The sequence below is a fragment of the Sinohyriopsis cumingii genome, chromosome 1, assembly GCF_028554795.1.
Source record: "Sinohyriopsis cumingii isolate HCF-2022 chromosome 1, ASM2855479v2, whole genome shotgun sequence".
In the NCBI taxonomy this organism is placed as follows: domain Eukaryota; kingdom Metazoa; phylum Mollusca; class Bivalvia; order Unionida; family Unionidae; genus Sinohyriopsis; species Sinohyriopsis cumingii.
Window position 1 is genome coordinate 59,007,148 of NC_142961.1, and position 19,427 is coordinate 59,026,574.

General features: G+C 34.9%; 1 long non-coding RNA gene and 1 other non-coding gene across 2 annotated transcripts; both read right to left on the reverse strand.

Moving 5' to 3' along the window:
• Positions 1 to 875: 875 nt before the first annotated feature.
• Trnai-uau (transfer RNA isoleucine (anticodon UAU)) lies at positions 876 to 952 on the reverse strand. Its single transcript has one exon. It is a non-coding gene; the product is annotated as a tRNA-Ile (tRNA).
• Positions 953 to 6,736: 5,784 nt separating this feature from the next.
• Positions 6,737 to 16,612, reverse strand: LOC149806940 (uncharacterized). The gene is made up of 2 exons (XR_016413873.1): positions 16,475 to 16,612; positions 6,737 to 8,317 (listed from the first exon to the last, which is right to left on the reverse strand). It is a non-coding gene; the product is annotated as an uncharacterized LOC149806940 (long non-coding RNA).
• Between the last annotated feature and the right edge of the window lie 2,815 nt (positions 16,613 to 19,427).

Consider the following 19,427-nt stretch of genomic DNA (forward strand, 5'->3'; position numbering starts at 1 on the left):
AAACTACGTAGAAAAAGAAGTGGATGTTGACATCGCAGCCCCCTGGTCTTTAACTGAAAACTGTTAATTAGTAACACTTGTAACCACTCAGCGATAATGTAGATTAAGGGATAGTGTATATGTTTTATTGCATGTATGCAACCAAAACCGTAGTGCAATAGCCTCAGCTATCAAGTCATTAGTTATCTAATTCGAACAATGTATTAGCAGCCCAAAATCTCGTTCGTAAAGAATGGCTGTCTATTTTATCTATGATAATTTTTAAAAAGGTGTTGTCATCAACTTGTAGAGTTTTCTCAGAATAACGTAATTAGATAATAACTATATTATTATTGGAAACAGAGTTCCATCATGTAACGAGGGCTTTGTATCGCAGACATGCTAAAAGAGACACTTCAGTGAATTTTGCTTTTAAAAAATCAGAATAATTGTTTCATTCAGATAATATCATATTATTGTCATGCATATTCAAGTGAATGGCTGAAAGCGTGTAATACAGAAAAACAATACGGAAAAAATATTTTATCGACGTTTAATATACAGTGTGTTTTAACTGACCTAATGGCGCGCAATGTCCCGAATGTGTGTGTGTGTGTGTGTGAGAGAGAGAGAGAGAGAGAGAGAGAGAGAGAGAGAGAGAGAGATTAGGATTTGTAACGTAGCTTTAACAAATTTGCAGTCATATTGCTCCGATATCTGCAGTGTGGCAGTTTATAGTGATGTCTAGCAGTGGGGCATCATGCCCCAGGCACGTATCATGATGTCTCACCGAGTCATATTATCCTGACACCAGACCGAGCAGTCCTAACACTAGTCTCTTAATGCTGAGCGCCTAGCGAGGCACCTGTTAGTACCATTTTTGTAAGTCTTTGCTATGACTCGGCCGGGGTTCGAACCCAAGACCTCCCGCTTATAAGGCGGACGCTCTAACCACTAGGCCACCGGAGCGGTCTTTGATCCGAATCAGGTACATCATAGCACATATGTACATCAACTGATTAGCGGTCAGGTTCTTGTACATGTGAATATTTCGAATTATATTATTGCAGCATTAATTATTTGAGGACATTGCCATCAGTCATTGTTGCAATCTATATTTAGTTTCAGCGTCAGAACTGTGCCATAATCACTGAACTAAAGTACAGGAGAATTTAATTTTTCCTTGGTCGAGTAGATGCTGAGACATATGTACCATTCATGTGTATGGTGGTGACGGTGCCAAAGTTTAGAGTGTGTGTTCTTGTGTTAAAGATTGTGAAAGTGGTATACATTGGGGTTATCGCCTAGCATAAACGTTATGCGCAAAAATTACCTTTGTACTGCTACTGAACTTCTATTTTGGACCATTCCTCTTCTGATTTATGCCGTTAGAATAAATAATATTTATGTCATCCTAAACTAAAGCAAGCGAGACAAAAATTAACTTGACAAATTGTTTCTCGTTTTCTTTAGACTAAGTCTGTAGCGTTTATCTCTATCAAAAGACGTTTGCTTTTAATGAATAGTACATGTGTATGGTTCAAGTGCACTAATAAAATAGAACCACATCAAACCGCTAAATTATCTCCCCACCGTTTAAATGGAAACTTAATATTCAATTTCCTTAGGAATTCTCATGTTGACTAGGATGTAAACTGCAGGGTAACAATAACTAATAATTACTGGAGCATTTCTTAGATTATAATTTCTTTGCGAATACATATTTGAACATTTTTAAATTTCAGTCGGTCATAAAGTCTGGGTTTCTAAGAATAAGATAACGGTGATGTTATGCCTACTACCAATAGTTTTCTGTTCCTCCTATGAACATAGACATTAAACAGTACTTTTCAAATACCATCGATCAACTTTTAGAAATAAAAACAAGTGTTATCCAGTTAACAATGTTCATGCAAAATGATAGGGAATCATGAACAGAATATATCGAAAAATTGACCTATCGGCATGGCAGATATTTTTCTTTGTACACGTTAGCATAGAATATTGACCTATTGCCAGACAGACTTACATCTTTCCGAAGTTAGCATAACATATCCGACATACATGGAAGTTTAATATCTGCCAGTAACCTTCATCATAATGTTTAAACTGTAACTGCTACTGAAACGTTGAACAAAATGGGTTGAAAAATAGGGAATGGAAGTTGTAGACGATCTGAATTTTTTAATGGAAGGAAACCATTTTTATCATACTATTTCCGAGACACATTTTTATTTGGTCTTAGACAAGTATCATAGATTCAGGAAAGAAACATATATATATATATATATATATATATATATATATATATATATATATATATAATTCTTTCCTTAATTCACGAGGATGCGACATTATCACAAGAAAGAAAAGGCGCGACTAAAGAGAGAGACAAACATCTTTGTTATCTCTTTCTTGGAACAATACTCTATTAAACCATATCCAGCACAGAAGGAAATTAATTGCTTACGAGACAGCAGCCTTATTAACTGTGAAAATTAACTGTGAAATGTCCATTAAAATATATGCTTAGGAAAGGTTTTGTCACACTCAGCGAACTGTATTGCAACAGTGAATCAGTACGAAGACGTAATGGCATATCAACCGGATGTGACTCAGTGACGAAACATCTGTATCCATAATTGCGAATCGGCATTGTCAATACTATTAACCCGAATGTTAATTGGACTTTTCATTTAAAACGATTCGTTTGATTTGCATAGCATTATGGTAGGAATCTTCATTAACATACCACATTCATCCAAGACTCAATTGAGATTTTGCGTTTGTTGTTCTTTATGTAAGGGACTTGAAAGAATTGTTTACACAACTCCGTTATGAGGAATGCACCCCTATCCCTTTTAAATCTCCTAAGAACAGTTTGGTTTGCATCTCAATACGGAGGGCTCCTCACAGAGCTGAATTAGTGAGTTTCCAAGATACTTGCATAGCTTTGTTTTTACGCACATACGAACTTTTCATTGCACAATGTGATCTATTTAGATTAATGTAAATGCCTTCCGGATAAAATTCAATCAAGCAGAGACTTTGTTATTTGAGAAGGTTTAATACTTACATGGATGCTATAATGAAGTGTATCTAAATTGAAACCCTAGATATATGTCCGTAATTGTTATGAACAGCAAACAATATTATGGCACAAGTGGAAATTCATATTTAGGCATTCCATTTCAAAACCAGGTTCGGGGTCTAGATATAATGCACCTCCAGATATTTGTTCTCATCATACACGACATATTCAGTTCATAATCGTGCTGAACATGTCATGAAAGAAAAGCGTTAATCATATGACGAATTTCGCGGTAAGACCATTTGGTCTCGGTCGGAGGGCCACAAAACAAGCCACCACACCAGGAAGATTATCCAACAAAGTAATATTCCTTTCATTAAAAAACTGAAACCATAACCACCCGGTGCGAAACTAACTTAAGATCTTATCTTACCCACTCTACAAGCTGAACAATGCAGTTACCCCGACCCAATACCATGGACGGGATGTAACCCTAATTGTAACACAATAGCCCTTAGTTATGGCAATATACACGACCAGGTATAAGGACAAAAATATTAGCCGAGCTAGAAGTAAAATACATAGGTTACATCAAGATATACACCGATGGCTCAATAATTACAAAACCGTACAAAACTGCTGCGGCAGTAGTAGTCCCTGAAACCAACACAGAAATCGGAGCTACCTGACAGATGCTCCGTTTATACTGCGGAATTCTGTGCCATTTTTGAAGCTCTAAAATGGATCCAACTAACAAACATTAGACAAGCAGTTATCATTAGCGACTCCCTTAGCGTCATCAACTCGATTAAATCAAACCACTCTATCGCAACAAGCAACTTCCTGAAGGAAACCGACCACTTAATTAAACAACTGCTAATAACAAACATATAGTAGAGTTCATGAGGGTGCCCTCCCATATTGGACTAGCAGGTAATGATAAAGCAGAGCAAGTAGCTAAACAATATCTCCATGAACCTCCAAGAATTGTATAGTATCATCAGAATTAAAATTGACAATAAGTGGCAACAACAACGGGATAACACCAGAAAAGGAAGCAAGCTATACTCCATTCTAAACAAGGTCGCAAGACATACCAACCCACCACAACTCGTTAGAAGTCAGGATCAAAACTTATCAATAGGATACTAATAGGCAAAACTAAATTAGTCAGCAGCTTTGGGAAATATTTGACAAACAGCATAAACTCAAATGTCAAATGCCCAAACTGTCCACTCCAAGAAGATTTAGAACATGTTTTTAACACCTGCCATAAGTATTGAACCTATAGAACTTGGTTTTAGAACTAAACAAGATAAAATAGGGTCCCCACCGACCTCTCCAGATTTCCTCGAAGAACAAAACTTAAACAAGGGCATTACTTTAAAAAAATATTATAAATTTCCTCACCGACTTTGGGAACAAAAGGGGGATTTAAACAAAAGTGCATGACCTGCTAAACAATAAATAAAAACAATTCAATTAATTACAACTAGGGGACAGGCTAACAAACTAAATGTAATGAACAAGAATACCAGATGTCTTTGACATGTCTTATCGACCCGAGCATTCGGCAAAGGTACCTGTCCTATCAAAATAGATTTAGCCTGAAAATAAAGTCACATAAATAACTCTGTCCACAAGCTAGGATAATAATCAAAACATAATAAGTCCAAACCTACCATAACTAGTAGACGGGCTAACAAAGTTACAAAGAACAGATTTCTTTGACAAGTCTTAGCGACCAGAGTATTCGGCTAAGATATCTGTCTTATCAAAATAGATTAAGTCTGAAAATAAAATAACATCACATAAATAAAACAAAATAGGAACAGTTATCATAACTAGTAGACAGGCTAATAAACTTAAAATTAGGGAATAAATAAGATCAGATGTCTTTGACATGTCTTAGCGACCCGAGTATTCGGCAAATATATGTCTTAATCAAACAGACTTAGCCTGAAATTAAAATAACAACATTCTAATAGTTTCATCCAAAAAAAAAAAAAAAATAGGAAATGAAAATCAAACATAAAGATAGATTAGCAAGTACTTACCCCAACCCTAAACCCCACACATATAGAAACAAAAAACTGCAATAACCCTTAATCTAAATACATAAAAAATTTAAAAAATATTTTTTCTTGTACTTTTTTTTCTTCTTTCTTTAAAAAAATGAATTATTTTTCTAGGGCACAACAATCCTACGACATGAAATTAAGGACCCTAACATCTTTTCCTACCGCAAGGTGACCGCAGGTTATCTGTAGTACAACAAACGCAACTGCACTAAGGCACAGCCTCTCCTCGAGGTACTAAAACAATTAGAACACCTAGATAAGACCAAAAAACTAGAATATATAAGGTGGTCTAAAAGGACCAAGACCATCAGGCCCCGCTGCACAAGGCATTCAAGTCTATCAAAAAAGGAAAACATACTATAACCCCAAAATTAATACCTATAAGGTGGTGCAAACCCCAAGGACGATCAGGCCCGGCTGCACAATGCAGTAACCAACTACCTAGCGAAACCAGATAGGACCCTAAACTTAAGAATATATGAGGTGGTCCAAACCCCAAGGACCATCAGGCCCAGCTGTACAAAGCGACGCACCATTAAGTCTAGGAAAGTTTAAATAACCATACACAAAATGGAGAACCCAAACCAAGAACCACCCCACCCAAATCAGACTCAATAGATAAAGTTTAAATAACCCTACAGACTATTACTAAGCGGTCACTGATGCGGTACTATCTTTAATAAAAATGGCACACAAGATATCTCCAAAAATCAGTAAAGACGACAATTCATTAACCTTTTGGCAAGGGAGTTAAAAAATGTATACTCCGGATAAACCAAGGTGCCTTCCTACTGAGAGCTACTCCCTGACAGAACCTTCCTACTCGCCACCGCCGGATATTAATAAACGTGCATAGCACATATTAAATACATGAAGGGAGAGGAACTTTTTTGTCTCTTCATGAACAATTAATTAACCCTATACATGCGGAAAAAAACTAGGTGTCCCGATGTGACGCCATAGTGGCTGACGTCACATACTGCTTGGTTGACACCTAGCGCAGCTAATGCAGACTGAATTGCTGGGTCTATCCCCACTCGCCTTACATTCAGGTCGCTAGGATCTATGAAGCCAGTCATATTGACCCAAGACCTGACGGCTGAATTAAATAGTGCCTTTTATGCACAGTAATGCCTGGGAAATGAAGCTCTAATTCCTTCCCCCGGGACCAATTAACTAGTCCGCTTGTGGACATTAACCAGACGTACATGCCCGTATGGGCGAAAACGTCTATAATTTAAATGATGATGATGATGATGATGATGATAATGATGATGATGATAATAATGATGATATGCCGTAGACATCATGAGGATATGTGAGTCTAAGGTATTGCTCCTGTTCTAATTTTTAATTTATTATAATGAAACATACGTTTGTTCACCATACTGGTCTTTTTCTTCCAGTCATGATGACCAAAGATCATCTGTGTTAGCTGACGAGGTGACGTTAGTAAGTAAGCAGTTTAGACAATTGGGAATCAGAAATGAGACCTGTATGAATCACCCCTAACCTTTTATTTAGGACTACAATATATAATAAAAATATTATCATTATTAACTTGCACGACTCAATCAAAGAGAAAGTACAGCTATTAACTCTGGATACCGCATTGTATGCAAAAAAAAAAAAAAAAAAAAAAAAAACGTTACTAAAGATTTTATTACAAAATTTAAACACTGATATGAAGGAAGATTATTGGAAAGTTACAATTCATTACAAACAGATTTTTTTTTACCCATTTGGCCATGTGCTGATTAACAAGAAAAATGATGGATCTAGTTCAAAGGAAACAAATGTAAGTTTAGCCTGTCAACTGTTCCTATAATAATTTGAAACCTATATTCATCATTGCACATGATTTTACAAGCTGGCAAAATCTCTCACTCCGTTTAGGGTAATTTGAAAATCGATAGAAAATTTCTTTCGTCAAACCCGTCTTGTTCATATCATATTGTAAATGTTCATCTGAGTAAATTTAACCTGCTATGCAAATGTCAGACACAATTAAGTTAATACAAAGCATATAATAATAAAACACATCAGACTAGCTTTAGGTGGAAATGATGGATCATACAAAATACCAAACTAAACGCATCGTCAAACACCAAGATACTGCATCCGTAAAGTGTGCCTATGACGGATGACACAGCACGCATACAATAAAATGTTAACATTGTCTAGCATATAAAAATAGTACATCAATATTTATTAAAAAAAACAAATCAAAGTCTCAGAATAATGAAAGTACGATTTATTTGTCCAATACGTCTAAATGGTAATTATAATTCATACTATTGTATTTTCAATTCAACTGTTGATTTGGGAATATTGATTTACAATGAGTATTGTTGATTATATCACATTATTTCACGTTGTTATTTATTAGTTTTGAATATTTATAGTTTCAAAAATAAAGATGATCAAATAAGCAAAAGGACTACCTCACACGTGACAATTCTGAATATTGGACTATTTTGACCCTTTCAAGCAAGCATGCTACCCACAAAGTAGCAAACACTTCCATATTTCCACCAAAGCTTGAAAATTCTTTAGCAACAATTAAAATAAATATTAATTGCATCACATGTACGGACTAAAACCAGTTGAAGTTGAAGCTTGTTATTCAGCCAACAGGCCGTTTTGTGACTGATTGACCTAGCTGTATTCTTTGGTCCAGTTTAGAGTTTAAAAGGCCGTGTAGTAATTGTCATTGTGTTAACATTCATTTTATCTTCTTATTTCTGAAGGATAAATCATTTCTAGATTAACGGTGAATCAAGGATAATTTCATTATTTCTTTATCAAATTGATAAGAGAGATATTTTTCCCTGTTCAAATATGCATCATTGCACATTCTATCTGAAGTAAACAATTCCTATGCTATACAATATCTTTTCCATAGCGGTTTTGACAACTGTTCTTTGAAATTTAAATTATTTTTAAATGCCAGTTTAAGTTTACACAGAAATTTTCAGTTTAAACCTAACGTGTCCGCTTAGTCTAAACAGTGTTTTGCCGTTTCAAAGTTGCATCGTTATCAGAATATGCCATTTTGACTTAGACCCTCATATTTCGTTCTGACACTTGCGATAAAGAATCCTTCATGATGCTTCAGTATAGAATAGGACAACCAAACCTTCGGGATCAAAATGTTTGCACAAGGCTATCGGAAGAGTCTCGTGTCTGACGCAGAACTATATCCCTCGTGTGGAATTTTGCAATCCTGCAACGATACATATGAAGGATACTGTTATACACAGCAAAAGAGGAAATTTCCAAACAATAAACTTCGTTTTAAATATCCTTATCGGAAGAATAGGAATCATTGCTCTCCTGCTTAGTGTCCGGTAAGATAAAGATATTCAGCATATAATATATTGCTTGAAATTTTATGGACCAGTACATGTAAACTCAGGCCCAGGTTTCTCGTACAATTTATTTGTACCGATTCTCTGATAATGTACAGTTACATGAGCCTAATGGTTGCCTAACCCCCCTCCCCCGATAAAGGTCTTGTATAGTTATGTATCACGTATTTGCATGATACGTCAGTCATTTATTAATACAGAGGGTTGTTATCCTGATCGAAATAACTTTTTATTGTATGAGTTACATACGGAAATCCTTTCGCGAGGAAAAGTGAAAGCTCCGATTGATTATTTGCACTTCACATTCTGGAGAATGAAAAGGGATCAAAGTATGGGTTTACCATTTAAAATGAGGTCGACCGGAAAGATCGTCAAGAGGTTTACGACTACTCCACTTTGTCGATATCGTTCTTAGCTTATTACAGTCTATCAAAGCACTGACAATTCTTCAAAACAATTTATAGTGTTGATTCATCCATTGACAATAACAACTTCAGACTTACATACGTTGCGAGCATATCGGGATAAAGAAAAAGGAAAAGAAAGCACAATGAAATAAAAAAAGATACACCAATATATAAAACTTTTAAATTCGAAATACACGTTATCTATCCCTGAGCTTTTTCTTTTTTTAAAGTCAATTTCATCCAATTGTCTTGTTAATCTAATTTTGGAAAACTTTGGTTTAGCAAATCTGCTAGTAATGTATCATGATGAATTTGTTAATTTCTTGAAATTATCCATATCAAAGATTTTAAGTTTAAAAACATTTCAGTCGTTAATTTGGATTTAGTTCACAGATTAAATTTGTGGAAAATATACACCAGTTACAGGGATAGTTTCTTGCGATCTTGATTCTAACATTAATGAGGGATTACATACACTTAGTGATATAATATTATCTAGAAACGCTGTTATTAATGTGGAATCGTGCGATATTGCCTGTTATTAATGTGGAATCGTGCGATATTGTCTGTTATTAATGTGGAATCGTGCGATATTGCCTGTTATTAATGTGGAATCGTGCGATATTGTCTGTTATTAATGTGGAATCGTGCGATATTGCCTGTTTTTATGAATATGAGAGGTCATTGCCGATTTTATCAAACAGATTCAAAATTTTAAGTTAATATGTAAAAAAGATAATGAACTGAAAACATATAAGTTGTTTGTTTTGTACTTATTTCATGTCTTAGAAGAGTAGTCAAAAGTTTGGAAACTACATAGATAAGAATACGTGCTAAATTTTGTGAAATACTGATATTCACAAATAAGAATCATTAACATAAAATATCCTTATATTTATGTAGCATGGAGTTAACTGTCCGCTGCACTCGCTCTCTCCCCCACCCCTTGATATTTCTTTGGAATGCAAGAAAATTCCTTCCATCGGTACAAGTACACTAATTCACTTCATTACATATTTCATTAACTGTTCGATAATTGTAATGACATTCAGGGAATTATAACTTAGGATGCACGAAACTGTCATTTATGTTAGGCACTAACTTGGCACAACCTATTCATAGTCAGCGTGAATTATGTTGCATATTTTGGAAATAGCTGCATTTTAGTGGAATGATTTTAGTTTTGATGTAATAGTCCTTTCCTAAAACCGGACAAATCACACCTGTCTGCACTGACTTCCCATGGAAAATCCAAGAGGTTGAACTCGATAAACATTTTATTTGCTGCATAAACTTCAACGCCGCCTTCCATTGCATTCTGGTTAAGTAATCTCCTAGAAAATTTTAAGAATGCATATGTACGGTCTACGTGCACTGATAGAATAGAACTCGTGCAAACTGATTAATTATCTCCGCACATTTTGACTGGAAACCTGTTATCCAATGTCGTTAGGAATTCTTATAACTGGGATGTAAACTGCGGGGTAATTAGGACATTAACACTATTAGCGAGCATTTCTTCAGTTGTAATTTGTTTCTAAGGAAGATTGTGAAGGAACAGATTTGATATCATAATGTGTATTTTCAGGTGGTCACATACTTGCATTTCCAACGCAGATAGGACTGACTACAGGCTCACATCTTTGCGTAGTGTGTCCGCCACAAATTTAGTTCTGTACTTTTTGCCGCGATTCACAACCCTCCTTGGAAATTGATAAGTTGTTCACTCTTTCTTTTTTGAGCTCCCATTTTCATTCATATTAATTAAATAAGTATAAGAAACCTTTATGATTTAAATGAAGAAAGCAGAGCTCTACAAACATAACATGGTTAACTTCTTGAACACTGAACTCGTAGAGATTCATTTATCAGCGAGTATATTTAAATGAGCGAGGAATATCAACAAAGCAAAATGACAAAGCAACAAGAGTTAATTCAAAATTTAAATGTATTTATAGTATATCAAATTCATTATTGAACTTTAATTAACATTGCTACCTATCATAAGATTGTTTTATCTTTCATTTTCTCTTGCCCTTTTCCTTTGGTCGGTTTGTCTGTAAATTCATTATTCCGTGGTCCAGAAATATTGCACAGGATAAAATCCGCTATACTGCACGGAGTTTATCCCCTATCAATCATGCTACGATGGTTTTGAGAGAGAGAGAGAGAGAGGTCTGTGAAGACTAAAATTAACGTCATTTTATTTACTATTCATCGTTATGTTTCTGTACTGGTCGATTAGCCTGTTGTATTACCAACCTTCACAAAGAGAGAAAAAGACGGTGAGCGATCATTGGACATTTTAATATTTAAAAATTATACGTTTGAGAGCCTTATTAGAGATTTGTTTTTAAAAATCATATATATAATAACCCCAAAGCATTAAATAGATTACAGTATGCGTGTGACTTCTAACTTAGAAATTTACTGTATAGTATCGAATGGCTATTGCAAATTTCTATCATTGATATTGTGAACACTGTAGATAATTCTAATGAACGTGTACACATACGTTAGGACCAAGGTTCTTGTAGGGTCCTTGGTGTAAGTTGTTTCAAAAGTTTCATCAATACCAAATTCTTTTTTCCCTCACTCCACAGATTTGCACATATTTTGTCCTTTACACATATTTTGTCCTTTACACGTCATTTCGCTTAGTTTCTATTCCACGCTAATTTCTATATGCCGGTACGTGAATACATGACAGTTCAGGTTCAGTGTACAAGAGGCTAACCGTGTTTGTAGTGCACTACTTGCTTCATAAAAAAATATTTCATGTTTAAATCATGAGTGCGTTTTATATTGATTTAATAAATGTGAATAAAAAAGAAACTCAAAAAGGAAACAATCAACTTATCAATTTTCGTATGTGATTGTGAACAACAAGAAAAATTAAAGAACTACATTTTGTAGCCGACATACTGACAGGGATGTGAGGAGTTCATTCACTCGGTTAATACACTGTTACCAGGAGCATATCGTAACTCCATTCAAAGTGCAAATATGTGTATTTGTATGTGATGTAAATAAAATATATGTATATTATGTACGCTGTATCAATGATATACCAGTCGTTGTATAAATTTTTCACTAAAAGGAGACTCGGCAGGCCTCGTTTTCTTTAAATGAAGAATGTATACATCTATTGGTATATCATGGATACAGCGTACATAATATATATATATATATATATATATATATATATATATATATATATATATATATATATATATATATATATATATATATATATATGGGAAGGAAGAAAGGACATCAATATTTTGGACCTTTGTACCATTTTTAACTAATTTAGACAATTGGGAATTATTAATATTTGTCTCCTTATTTTCCTACATCGTTAATGGTTAAAGATTCGTCACTCATCTAGAGTACAAGCGACAGCCTATTGTTGAAACAAAGTTTATATATGCGTATCAATGCTCCATAGGCGGATCACAATTTGATATACCAATAGTATTGGTATATCAAATTGCTTTATACCAACACTTTAAAGGTCATGAGGTTCTTTCCGTAATGCATACTGGATGTGTTTTTTTTTGATACAACACATTGTATTTAATTCGTTAATTAGTTACTCCAATGCATTTTAAAAATCGTCGTAAATTTACTGATAAGACCCATCCTCCTGCCTAAATGTCGATTTGATCATTTCGAAATATCCCCGTTACTTGAGATGAAATTTCACGAAACTATGTAGTTAGGTTGTCCCTGCGTAATCATTTGCAAAAAAGGTGCCACTTTTGGCTCTAGTCCAGATAGTCAATGGTCGGAGTCAGAGGTCAAATACACGATAATCTTTTGCAGATATGATAAATGCAGTTAATAATGCTGCCGGGCAATGCATCATATCAGGAAGGTGGTAATACAGGTGACGAATTTCGCGTTAAGACCTCTTGGTCTCAGTTAAGTTTAGCAGTGCAGACCAGAGATGGAATACATAGGCATTAAACAGCATGGGGATAAGTGATTGTGGTCTATTTGAGCTGCTGCAGTTTAATTTGCCATAATGAACCTTATGTTTGCTCACCACACACTAGCCTTAATTTTCATATTCATGACGGACAAATATTATATACGAGCGGTACAGACACGTTAATAATTAATCAAACAGTTTAGACATGTACTTGTGTGTGTGTGTGTGTGTGTGTGTGTGTGTGTGTGTGCATGTGTGTGTAAGATACACGTTAATCCAACAGTTTAGACATGTACGATTTGTAGCAAACATCAACCGAACTCGGACAGCAAGAAACAGCATCTATTGTATAGTTCTCCTGTCACACTGCCTTTGTTTTCTATGCCAAGCGCTCATATCAAATACCGATGATCAATGACAGGAAAGGATGAAAAGTTGTAATCGAAGGTCAAACGCAAATTTGGTTATTCAATTTTCACTGTGATAATGATTAACCTATATTCAACCTCGTACATGACCTAGCAACCTGGGGTTTTCCCTCACTCTGAAAGGTTAGTCACCTGCTCATCGTCACTTGAGCACCATTGGAAAATTTATTCCGTCAAATCCGTTTTGTTCATATGACATACCTCGTAACATGTTCCCCATGACAAATGTATCAGGCCATGCCGATGTCAGACACGATGAAGTAAATACAGAGTAGACAACTCATTGAATAAAACAGATGACTCCTAACTTAAAAGGAAAAGTAAAGTAACAAATTGATATCATTTCCATTAAAGACATGGTAATGGAGAGAAAGTCACAGCCATAATGTCACACGACAAAACAATCAGAATGGGGATTTTCACTATTATAAGTAATGAGAGACATCTAGGACGGAAAGTTACACTTCGATTTTATGTAATGCTCCAGGTTTTTATGTGAACTTATGTAATCCATGTCGAGTATGCATGTAACCTTTCAAATGACTTTAGAATCGCCTTTGTTGCTTGTGATGATTTCCATTTTTTTTAATGATTTCTTGGACATTAACGTTTGAGTTTTATATTAATTTCTATAAAAGATATTGTGTGTTTTGGACATATATCTATATCTGGAACCATAGGAAATGAGGCTATTTAGCAAAAAATGTTTTTTTTTTATTAATCAACATAATTCTTTAAAATGTAATTGGAGGCTAAAAGCAACATATTGCTCGTATATTCGTATATTCGTTTCAAAAGCTACCTTAAGCATAAATAAACTTTAATCTTCTTAATATGGTATGTTTGTTTAACACTTTGCCATTAAGTCTTCAGTTGCTAAATAATTCCCCTTTTCCTTTGAAGCCATCACTTTATCGTGATCATTAATATTTATACTTAAGAATTATCGACTACAATGATTTCAATGCATTGTTTCTTAAATAAATACTTAACATTTCATTGTGTACCTTTTGTTTAACACGCCCGCTATTGTTATAATAATTTACATCCTGACTTTCAGTCATGTAACTTTCTGTCCTAGTGCATTTGTGACCTTTTGTCCTGTGCTTTGCTCTTCTTTTACCGAGAGACATACCGTCATGGTACAACGAAGAAATTTACCAAGCATGACATCACATATATTATGACACATATATAAGGTTTCCTGGAATTATGAACAAAGGTATTACGTTATAATAGGCAAATGACGATATTGATTACAATTTTCTTAATACTCTCTTTAAAGAATGCAACCGAGATCTGACTTTTTAAGAACTGTTCTTGTACATATTGGTTACATTAAAATAATTAAATATAAAAGTGAAATCTACACTTGTCAACGGCACATACGAAGTATATAAAGGTCATTGAGTAACATGACGATTACTAATTTTAGTGGAAAAGGTGGATCATACACAATACAAAATAAAAGCATCCTAAATACCAAGTAACTGCATCTGTAAAACGTGCATATCATGGATGACACAGTACGCATACAATAAGATATTAACACATTATTTCATATAAAAATAGTACATGGAACAATATACAACAAAAAGTAAAAGTGTCAAAAAGATGAAAACACGAAAGATTATTTATCACAGGACATACATAATGAATTTAATATCTCATATATGTTAAAAACGAGTTATATTATGTCAAAAAATATGAAAACTGTTAGCGGACTGTACATCTTGTGGGAGGTTAACATACGTCACGAAGCCTAAGCGCTTACAAACACTATTGCCGTGATCTCAAACGTAGAATTGTTTATCGGATGTAGACTTAAATGTGAATTGGTCTGTTAAGTGTTTGTAACCTAAGACATACACGACCTTCCAAATTAAGTATCATATACTGTAGATAATCTGTTCTATAATGCAAGGAAAATTGATCTGATTTAGAACGAAATTATTGAATACATTGAAAACAGATTCAATCAATCTAAAAACTCATGATTGAGTCGAGTATCCATTCCTAAATAAAGACCGGACAGTTAAGTGTCCATTCCTTAATAAAGACTGGACAGAAGAGAAGAAATCGCTATATGTGAAAGAACAGTAGAGCTGAGAATCAATAATTATGTCTAACATTCTAGAGACTAGTGAAAGAATACATATTAGGGGATGGTAACATAAATTTGATTTCCTACCTTTATGAAAAAGTAGTTTGAGCGGCGCCATTTTACAGGCGTTTGGGATTGTTCGTGTTCTTAACTAGAGATTAACCATGAATACAGGCTCTCAGAAATTACTAGGCACCTTTTTCATGAGTTTAAATTTGTAGCTGCCAATGCCAGTCTGAGCTTATTTTTTTTTTTTTTTTTTTTTTTTTTTTTTTTCGAGTAGAGGGTATCAGAGACGTCTTTAAATATGTTATTAACATCTTCAGCGGATACAGTATGAAAATATATTTTGTTGTAATAGCTTGGAAAAACTTTCTGCAAATGATACAGTTGAGACAGGGGAGATTTATAAAATTATTTTGAAAACTATTTTCAACAATTTAAAAAGAGAATGTATTGAAGAAACCAGGTTGTATATTTGAATCAATAATGGTAAATACTATAAATGTTTATTTTTGTTTTTTTGTTTCTTTATTTCTCAAGTTGTGGCGTTACTAATGTGTTTTATCTTGTCTTTTATAAATTGCAAGTCTTCGGTAATAGGTAATTTTAATAAGAATGATGTTTGTCATGTTTTGCTGGGTCACTTACTGTGAATGCGTTTCATCCTTACAATATACTACTGTACTGTGATTGTGTTTGTTTTTTACCAAATATTTTAGCAGGAAAATGCTGATCTAGCATAATACTGAAAATATTTTTCTATTCCTAAGATAGTTACTTTCTTAAAAGATGCAAGAAATTGAATTTATTAATGACTGATCTGAAAATAGATCTAATTTTGAATTTGCTTTTCCTTTTCTGGACTATAGTCATTTATTATTATATACTATGAGTTGACCTATGTTGTCTGACAGTTTGTGGCCTGTTAAATTTGCCTTGGGGAACATGTGTTAGGTTTACTGTTGCATGAACAAGAGGAATTTGACGGCATAACATGTTTTATGGTACTCAAATGGCCTTTACCTAGGGAATAACAAGTCAGGGAATTCCCCCGTTTGTTTGATCACGCGCAATGACGAATATAGGCAAAACATTCTTAAATGAATATCTCACTGACTAAAACTACAGTTTACCTCGGATTCCCAAATGGTAGTTCATTGAACCCCGTTCCATCCTATGGAGCGCATGTCTCAGCAGTGAAGGGCGATGGTTCATGGGATTTGGGCGATAGCTGATGTACTTTTATAACGAATTGTTACTCCACAACATGTTTGTTTATATGTGTCATTCCAAAAACGTTTATTTGGCATACTTACGCGTCCTTACATGCGATGTTGGACCCAAGAGTAGTCACTTTCTTTTTTATTTGTGTAAATCCCTAATTATGCTCTTTGTTTATATATTGCAATTCTAAAGACAAGTCGAAGGGTTGTAAATGTGGAGCTGTGTAGTCATTTATGTTTGTTTAGCAAGCTGGTTGCCATCCACATCATGGACGCGGGCATGGCAGAGTTAACAAGGGCGATAGTGCCGGAAAGCTATCTTATAGACGCTGTGCAGGTTCATTTCATGTTTACTAGGTAATGTAAACTATAGAACTTCCTTGATCATAAACGTTAACATCTTCTGCAAATTCAGATGAGTAACCTTTAATATGGAGTTGAGATTAAGAAAGGTATGCAGTGAACAAACGTAAGGTTCATTAAACTTGAGCAACTGCAAGTGTTCTCCATCGCAAATTCCAACGCATTTTAGTGCACCCTCCCCCCCCCAACCCAACCCAAAATAGAGACCGAAATTCGTCATATATATTAAGCACCTTGCTCCTACAGCTCATTGGCCAGCATCTTTATGAATTGCATATATCGTGTAGGGTCAGAATCACTATTTGGAAATTTCATTAATTCAGATTATTGACCTTTGACCCCTATCAAGACCACAGAATGTGAGATAAGGAAGGTAATGTTCTTGCAGTGGGTTACCCACACAAGTAACATAACAAGAAAGGATCGTGACTTTGCACATTGGTTTGGAAGATGTATAAACATTTACACAGACGGACGGACGAGGATGTCATAATATCTACATTTTTAAAAAGGTGTGTGGAAAACTAATAAAAATATTAAATTCAAGGTGCTGTATATAAGTATGCCTTAATTTCTTTGCCTATACCATGCGTAAAATGTTATTATTGATGTATCATATCCAGACTATGTTCCAATTTCATGTGGACCGACCCAGTTCAAGTTTCCGGACATGCAATTCAGGACCGGCCCTAGGGCAAGGCGAACGAGGCAACCGCATTGGGCCCCGCGCTTTCAGGCAATGCATTTTTTTTGTTCCTTGGGGACCCGCTCATCGCTTTTGCTGCCTAGGGCCCCGCACATCATAGGGCCGGGCCTGATGCAATTATATCGCTTCCTGCTTATGAAGTTTAAGGACTTGTACCTATCCAGCAACCAATATTTACAAAATACTACAGCCTATAATAACTGAGCGAAATGTTAGCAGTGACATTAGTTGAAAAAGCGCAAGTCATGCAACAAAAAATGAACATGTGCGTGTATATGTATGTGCAGGTGGGAAATAAATCCATACAAATAGCGTAGTTTCATTGCCACCATCCCACTGACAACAGAATAATCCAACTCTGTGGCTGACGTCTTTGTAAAGAGATCCTATCTAGGAGTAATCAGGAGATTTAAAAAAAAAAACGGAATCGGAGGGCATCGCTCATTGCTGCGGTTGCATTTCCAAATAGAGTGTTGTAAATAAGGTTATCAAGTCTAAAATTTAAAGGAAACCAAACTCTAATATTCATATAAGCTTCAGAAAAGAATATATACCCAAACTGTTTACAAATCCATCGATCTATTTTACAGATATGACCGATGCATTTTAAACACCAGCATCCATTGTATGTACTACAGGAGTCATCATGATGGAAATGGTTATGTCGGCATGAAGTTACATCCTGTCTACCATCGATATGTTGGTCCACCGTTATGCTGTTGAAATACAGTTTGTTTTGGAATCGTTGAAAAGAAAATACACACAAAACAAGATCGTGTTCAATATAGTAAATAATTAAGACGAATTCAGAATAAGCAGATGAACAAGGAAACAGTTTAGAATGCACGTACAATTTCATGCACATTCTAATGGAGAAAGTAAGAAAACTGTACATGCGATCTATCGTTGATTAAATTCCTTCTTGTCTATTAATGACAAAGGGCACTAATGTCGATTTTAAATACCTTGACTGCAGTTGTACAGTGCCGACTACCTGAAGGTCTAAATAGAGTGCACAATTTCATTTTGTTGGTCAATTTTAATTTGTCTTGAATTTCACCCAGTCAGATCTATGGGTTCTAAACATATGATTAAGCCCATGCTTAAGTTCTCGACGTCTCAATACTTGTGATATGACGGTTTCTTGATTTCATCATCTTTCTTAACTTGCGTATTAATGGAGCAGATGCAGGAATTTCGTTATGGGGAATAGGGGTTGGAAATGACGGTGGTTCCTTTTACTGACAATGATCATCTGCATGTTTGTTTTGTTTTCAGTGAAGACTGACTGTTTTGACTAGAATCTGAGGAGGGTCGGTTTCGAGTGAACTCATAATCCCGAATTATATCTAAATCAATCGCTGTATTCAATGGATTACACTTTGATATTGTTCTTAACAAATCACGAGATAGTAAGCACCATATATACCGTATGTGCACGCTTACAAGCCGAATTCAACTGCAAACAACATAGACCCTGATCTGTCGTTGCAGAATCAACTAGCATATCCGATAATATATTGTCCCAAATATAATGATTCATCGTCTCGGTCTTTCAGACACTTGAGTGACTCTTTACTTTTTCACTGAGCTTAAAGGACGGATGGGGTTACACAAAAGTAATTAATAATAAAGAAATACAAAAAAGTGGTTTCAGATAATTATCTTCCGATATATTAAGCATTTAATTTACATGTTGACATCAAAGTACATCATTGATAAAAATTCCACCTAACGAACATAATAGAACTTTAAAATTATTATGTACGACAGTATACTTCCAAACAGTAATTA